Source organism: Puma concolor, chromosome A3, assembly GCF_028749965.1.
Source record: "Puma concolor isolate L17-30 chromosome A3, mPumCon1.1.hap2, whole genome shotgun sequence".
Lineage (NCBI taxonomy): Eukaryota > Metazoa > Chordata > Mammalia > Carnivora > Felidae > Puma > Puma concolor.
The window spans coordinates 18,509,557-18,516,006 of record NC_141669.1 but is presented as its reverse complement, the minus strand read 5'-3'; the positions used below and the strand labels follow the sequence as shown (position 1 = coordinate 18,516,006).

Genomic DNA, 6,450 nt, shown 5'->3' with positions numbered 1-6,450 from the left:
TGGGTTTGGAGAATTATAATAACTGTAATGTTAACAGCAAACATCTTTATAGGGATTGCCATGAGCCAGGCACTATTCTGAGTCCCATAAGCATATTAGCTTATTGAATCTTTGCAACAACCCTTCCAGGTAGGTAGTTATTATCTCTGTGTTACAGATGAGAGAGCTTAGTGACTTATTCCAAGTCACTTAGCTAACAAGTGGCAGAACCTGGATTCAAACCCTGGCATTCTGACTCCAGAGCCTATGCTCTTAATCTCAATACCATACTGCCTCTGATTAAGAATATAAGTTCCTCTTCCTTATTAAATCACTGTGTGGAGAGAGGTAAAGCTTTAGATAAGAACAGGTAGACTTTAGTACCAGAATAGAGAGGGAAAATGCCTTTGTCCATACAACAAAATGGACAGTTAGTAAGTGGTACAGACTTGGTCCTACTGGGATTTCTGTAGACTTGTCTGTTTTTCTGCCCTCACTTGACGTAGGTTCACCCCGTGATGAGTTCTGGCCAATGAAATGTGGGACTAAGGTGGTTAAATAATCATGTGATTTCCTAGGCTCCCTTTCACCCATCTGCTGGCTTGGCTTGTGAACAATCTTGAAAGGCAACCTCAAATCTGTGATAAGGTAGAACCAAAGGAGTGGAGCAGCCTGGATCCCAGAACCACTGCTTGGAGGAAAGTTGGTCAGGAGAACTACCAACTCACGTAGAACTTGGAGTGAGTGAGAAATGAACTTATATTGTGTTGTTAAGCCATTGGATTTCAGGGATTGTTTGTTACTGCAGCAAAGCTAAACCTATCCTCATCAATACATAGGTTTACATGCTCCAGCTGCCTTGAGGCCTTTTCTATTCAAAGGCCCCTTCTCTTCAGATCCTGGGAGACATTGGCTGAGCAGCTAAGGAGTAGACATTTTATGCCAGGTGCAGTTCAGTCTTTTCCGGCTTTCGGTATTCCATCTACAGGAGATATAAGAGGCAGGGGAGAGGTCTTAGTTTTCTAATATACAATATGGGTGGAGGGAAATGTGTTATCTCTAAGGTTTTTTGAACCTCTATATGTCAGTGATTTATAGTCAGGTATCAGGATGAGAATAAGATTTTTTGGCTGTTTGGAATTTCAGCCAATGCCTCACATCCAATAAAAATGTGTGCCAAGTACCCTCACATTTTAAACTGATAGGGTAGACATCTATAAAGTGCTTTAAAAAGAGGTAACCCCAGGTTCCTGGGTGGCTCAGTCGGTTGAGCAACCGACTTCGGCTCAGGGCATGATCTCACGGTTTGTGAGTTCAAGCCCCGTGTTGGGCTCTGTGCTGACAGCTCGGAGCCTGGAGCCTGCTTCGGATTCTGTGTCTCCCTCTCTCTCTGCCCCTCCCCCACTAATGCTTTGTCTCTCTCTGTCTCAGAAATAAATAAACATTAAAAAAATTAAAAAAAAAAAAAAGAGGTAACCCCAAACTCGTCTGTCAGTATTAGCTCATCACCAAGCTCCAGGGTATAAAGGAAAAGAGGTGGAAGATAGAAGGCCAGGATTAAGAGTGCCTCTGGGGAAAGTTGACAATACACAGTATTTTGTTCCCCACACATCCCAAGTAGGAAGGAGGGGTGGATGCTTCCCCTGTAATCAAGGGGGCTACTCAGGAAGTTTACCTGTATTTTCTGGCCTTTGGTCGACCCAGCAACCAGACTCTTGGCCAGCTTGGGCAGACAACAGAGAGGAAAGAATCAGAAGTACCTTGGGAATGGCCTACCCTTCCAGGGTGTGACCAGACCTACAATGTGAATTTCCCACAGAGCAGAGGAAGTTCTGAGGAGGTCTGCACAGGATCCAGCTGTCCACAGGGACCCTCTGGAGAGGTGAGGGGGCCTACGGGTGGGGTAGACTGCAAGATGCTGATTACTGAGGGAGTGTTGAGGACCACAGGAAGTATTGTTTTTGCAAGAGATTGCAAGATTAGGGTCTCTAGGAAAGGACCCCATGAAGAAACAGACCTTTCCTGTATTCCAAGAGTGCTGATGCTGAATCATATCTGTACCATTCCAGGGATCCCTTTCCTGCCCCTTTCCTTCACTCCTTCTCCCTGCACTTACCCCTGAGGGGCCACAAGTGAGCACTGTAGAGTGTGTGGGGGGGGGGGGGAGGGGTGGAGGGGAGGGGCAAAAGGAAAGAGCCAAGGAGGTGACTTTTCCCCCAGGCCTCCAGGGCCACCGCAAGCCTGACTAGCACAACTGTCAACTGGAGATTTTAGAATTTTAATATTACACAGGACAGGATTCCTTAATGTGCTCTGCAAAGGAGGTTGTTTGCTTTTTATCTTTGCATTAACAGAAAATGTTATGAGACTTGTTGGCTATTCATTCAGTGGCAGGGAGGCGTGATCCCACAGAATAGGTTGAAAGGGGGCAGCTGTGACAGAGAAGTCAGTTCTTGTCACTTGTGTCCTATTGAGTCTGGTTTATTCATTCAGCGGTCACACGTACATAGCGTCTTACTTTCTGAAGTGTATCCATTTACATTATCTTTTTGATACCTACCTGTCTCTCACTTGGTTGGATGTACACGGTCTGTACAATTTGTGCTCAGATGTCACTTATGTGGTATTTCCCTTGCTGGGCCTCAAATGTGGGCACTGCCCTGAAGGGACTGGTTTCATCCAGCCTCTGGTGCTTCCTGCTGCCACTGTCATACTTGGAGACTCCAGGCCATGAGCAGCTCCAGGAGACACCTGGGAGGGCATCCTGGAACTTTGAAAGCTTGCCCCATGTGGCTTCCCTGGATGTCTCGAGAGGAGAGAGTATTGTGGACTCAGACGGTTGGAATTGTCCAGGGCAGAGGGACACTTTTGTATTTATAGGACTTTCCCTAACCCTTATCATCTGCCTCCCACTCAGGACCCTCCTTTCTCTGTACAGCAACACCAGCCTTCTTGTGATTCTTGATAATATCCTGCATTTGCCCACCTCTGAGGCTTTTCTCAAACTCATCTTGTGTCTCAAATGCCCTCCTTCTGTCTCCATTGTCCAGGCCTTGACTTTCTCTCATGTCATGTCAAGTTCCTGTATCTTCCCACACCCCAGCAAGCCTTTCCTGTTACCTCATACGAGAGTTGCTTCTGTCCTTAGTCCTACAGTGCGTTGTTATGTCTCTGTGTGGTCACCATGGTCATGGTGGCCAGATCACATCATTTGTGATGGTTTGTCTCTCTTACTAGTCTATGAACTCTAGAATACAGAAACATGGTTCCACTCACTTCTACATCATCCCTGGAATCCTGCAGGTATTTACTGAATATCTGTTAAATGGAATCAAATGGCAAATTATCAGTTGTGGGTAAATTGTAAAGGCTATGTGATTTGGCATGTCAAAAATATCTTTAAAAAATGTGGGGGCTCGAGCTCTAGCAAATGTTACACTGAACTGGAGTATTTCATGATCCGAATGGTCCATGGAAAATCCAGGTGTTCAATTCTTTGAATTCATAGTCATGCCCCATGAATCCTGTGTGAACCTGGAAGTATAAATATGTGCATCCTGACTGAAAAAAGAATGATCTTGTTAATATCCTCCACAACCACTCTTTTGCCAGGTAAAGAAAAAGTGAATAAATTGGGGAAATATAGGCCAGGTTGGGGAGGGTAGGGCCAGGCACTATAATTCTGGATCAGGGAGGGCCCCCAGCACCACAGAGGAGAGATTTATGTAGTCTATGCAGGCCTGGGACTATTAATAAATGGTCCTCAGAAGGCTAAGTGGGAAGTTTTCACTACCCATATCGATAGTCACATTGTACACAAATATGGCAGCTTAATGAGTCAGGGAATGGTTTTGAGCAAAGTAAATATGTAGTATTTAGGATGAGCTAAATGTTAAGGATGATGTTTTTTCATTTTACTGGGGAATAGGTGTGGGTCTCCTCTTTAATACAGAAGGGGTAAGAGGTTTGAAGACAACAGCATCCGTAGTTGCATTTGCACCTAGCTGTGCTCGGCCCCCTGCTTGGGGGTGGGCGAGGCATTGAAGGCAGGGGGCTGGTGATCTGCCAGGGTACATGGCTTCAGTTTTAACAGGGTCAAGCTCTGCTATTTTGCTTGCTTGCTGCTCCTGATCATTTTTCTCTTCTGCCTTTTATTTTTCCCCCAGACCTTTTGGTACCCAATGATTTTTGATTAATTTATTTACCATCGTTGGGTGATTGATGCTGTTTGGTGCTGGTACTTTGTAACTTTCCAATTCTTCTGGTTGTCAATGTGACAGCCTCTTGATGATTAATTAGACCCTATCCCTCGCTCTTTTCATTCTCCCCTTGCGCCAAGGCTCTTGGTTTTCAGCAAATATAAATATTTCTAAGTGCAGATTTAATGATTGAGAACACCCAACAAAATCCAGAAAGATCTATGGTACTTTCATTCTTCCTTACTTTCCCACTGAAATTTAATACATTGTGTTTTTTCTCTCCCCATTCTTTAATTTTTTGGAACCCTCTTGTCTCTTTTGGAATACCACCCCCCCCCCCCCACCAAGCTATTTTTCTGCTCTTCTGGTGTCTCCATCTACACATGGTTCTCCTGTCTCACTTTCTCATCTTTTGTCTGTCTCCTTAGTTTAGGCAAACTCACTTTCCTCTATATAATGCAAAAGTTCGGGATGGCAGGAAGAAAGGGAACTGATATTTGTTAAATCCCTATTGTTTTACTCTAACTATGAGGGGCACTTTTCTATCAGGTTCATAAAATATTTATTGAACACTTATTATGAGCCAGAACCCCCTCCCTTCAGAACCTCCATATAAGTAGTCATCTTTATCTCTATTTTAAAGACAGGAAAGCTGAGACTTTGGGAGAATAATCAATGTGCTGTAAGTCATACAGTTAGGAAATGGCAGAGCAGAGATTTGAACCCAATCCTTCTGAATTTATCAACTTGTATTATTTTCTATGACACTGTTCTGGATGGGTGAAGGATGCCTAGAGCCCCAGAATTTGGAAGGGACCATAAACTTTATTTATACAGGTGGTTCTCCAGAACCCTGTTCTGGAGTAATCAGAACCCTGTTTGATCAGCTACATAAAAATCACTTGAAATGCTTATTAAAACACAAATTTCTGGGCCTTCCCATAATTGTTAAAAAGAAGCCTGGATTTGCCCAGAACTGTGGATTTTTAATGAACTGGTGCTATCAACCAACTATCACCTGGTACAGGACTTTTCCTGACATTCTTGACCGAGAGATGACCAGCCAGCCCCTGGGCAGGGCTTACTGCCCATGTAGTAGCTTCCATGAGTGAGCAGCCCTCAATACTTCTAGGAAATTCTTCCTCATGTTGCTGTCACCAGTGCTTCCATCGCCACAGTCTGTGACCCTTGTAACAGAAGTGATAGGCACCAGCTACTAAGTGCTCACTGTGTGCCAGAGATGTGCTAAGTGCTTCGGCTCTCTCGTGCTGCTGAAGTGACACACAACTCTGTGAGGTTGGCATTCTTCTTCCCGTAGTGCAGAGGAGATCATTTCATTCTGGAGCTGCAAATAATATGTTTATTCTATGTATTGTAATCATCTCTCCAGATACTTGCAGATATCATCCTTCCCAATCTCTCCACGTTTTCATAATTTAACATGACAACAGAATTCACAGAGTACTGACTTTTTCCAAGGCAAGGTGCTAATGTGGCAAAGATGAGGAAGGTCTTTTTCCTTGAGGCTTTACAGTCTAGTGGGAAAGACCCGTGCGGACTCTAGTGTAGTTTTGTGTGTGAACCTTGCTTCTCTAAGTGGACAAAGGGTCCTTGGGGGCACATCTGTATTGTTTCCTACAGTCAGAGGGTTGAATTTGTGATGGGGAATCAATAGAGATACATTGTCATGGATTGATTGAGACTCTTTCTCTCTGTCTCTGTCTCTCTCTCTCTTTTTTTTTTGTTTTTTGCTCTCCATGTTTCCTGAGTGAGTCAAGCGATTGGGTAGAGAGGAGAGTATGAGGCTGTCTTAAATTTCTGAAACATATGTTTTTGAGATGGCTCGTGAATTTCTTTGGAGTCCACACATCTGTGGAATGTCTCCCTTGGAGAAAATAGCTGTGGTGGTTAATTTTTAAACTTGACTGGGCTAAGGGATGCCCAGTTAGCTGGTAAAACATTATTCTGGGTGTGTCTGTGAGGATGTTTCCAGAAGAGATTAGCATTTGAAACAGTAGACTGAATAAAGGAGACCTACCCTCACCAGTGTGGGTCAGCATCATCCAATCCACTGGAGGCCTGAATGGAATAAGAAAGTAGGACAAGTCTGCTCTCTTAAGCTGGACATCCATCTTTTCCTGCTTTCAAACACCGGAGCTCCTGGTTCTCTGGCCTTCAAACTTTGGAATTTACACTAGTGGCCCCTTTTCTGCCTCCCTTGCAAATTAATGTCCCCCCCGCCCCCACCCCACTACTTTTTCAGGCCATTAGA

At 44.2% G+C, this 6,450-nt stretch overlaps 1 long non-coding RNA gene across 1 annotated transcript; it reads right to left on the bottom strand.

Moving 5' to 3' along the window:
- Nucleotides 1-720: 720 nt before the first annotated feature.
- On the bottom strand, nt 721-2,777 carry LOC147582285 (uncharacterized). Its single transcript, XR_015248689.1, has 2 exons — nt 2,540-2,777; nt 721-961 (listed from the first exon to the last, which is right to left on the bottom strand). It is a non-coding gene; the product is annotated as an uncharacterized LOC147582285 (long non-coding RNA).
- Between the last annotated feature and the right edge of the window lie 3,673 nt (nt 2,778-6,450).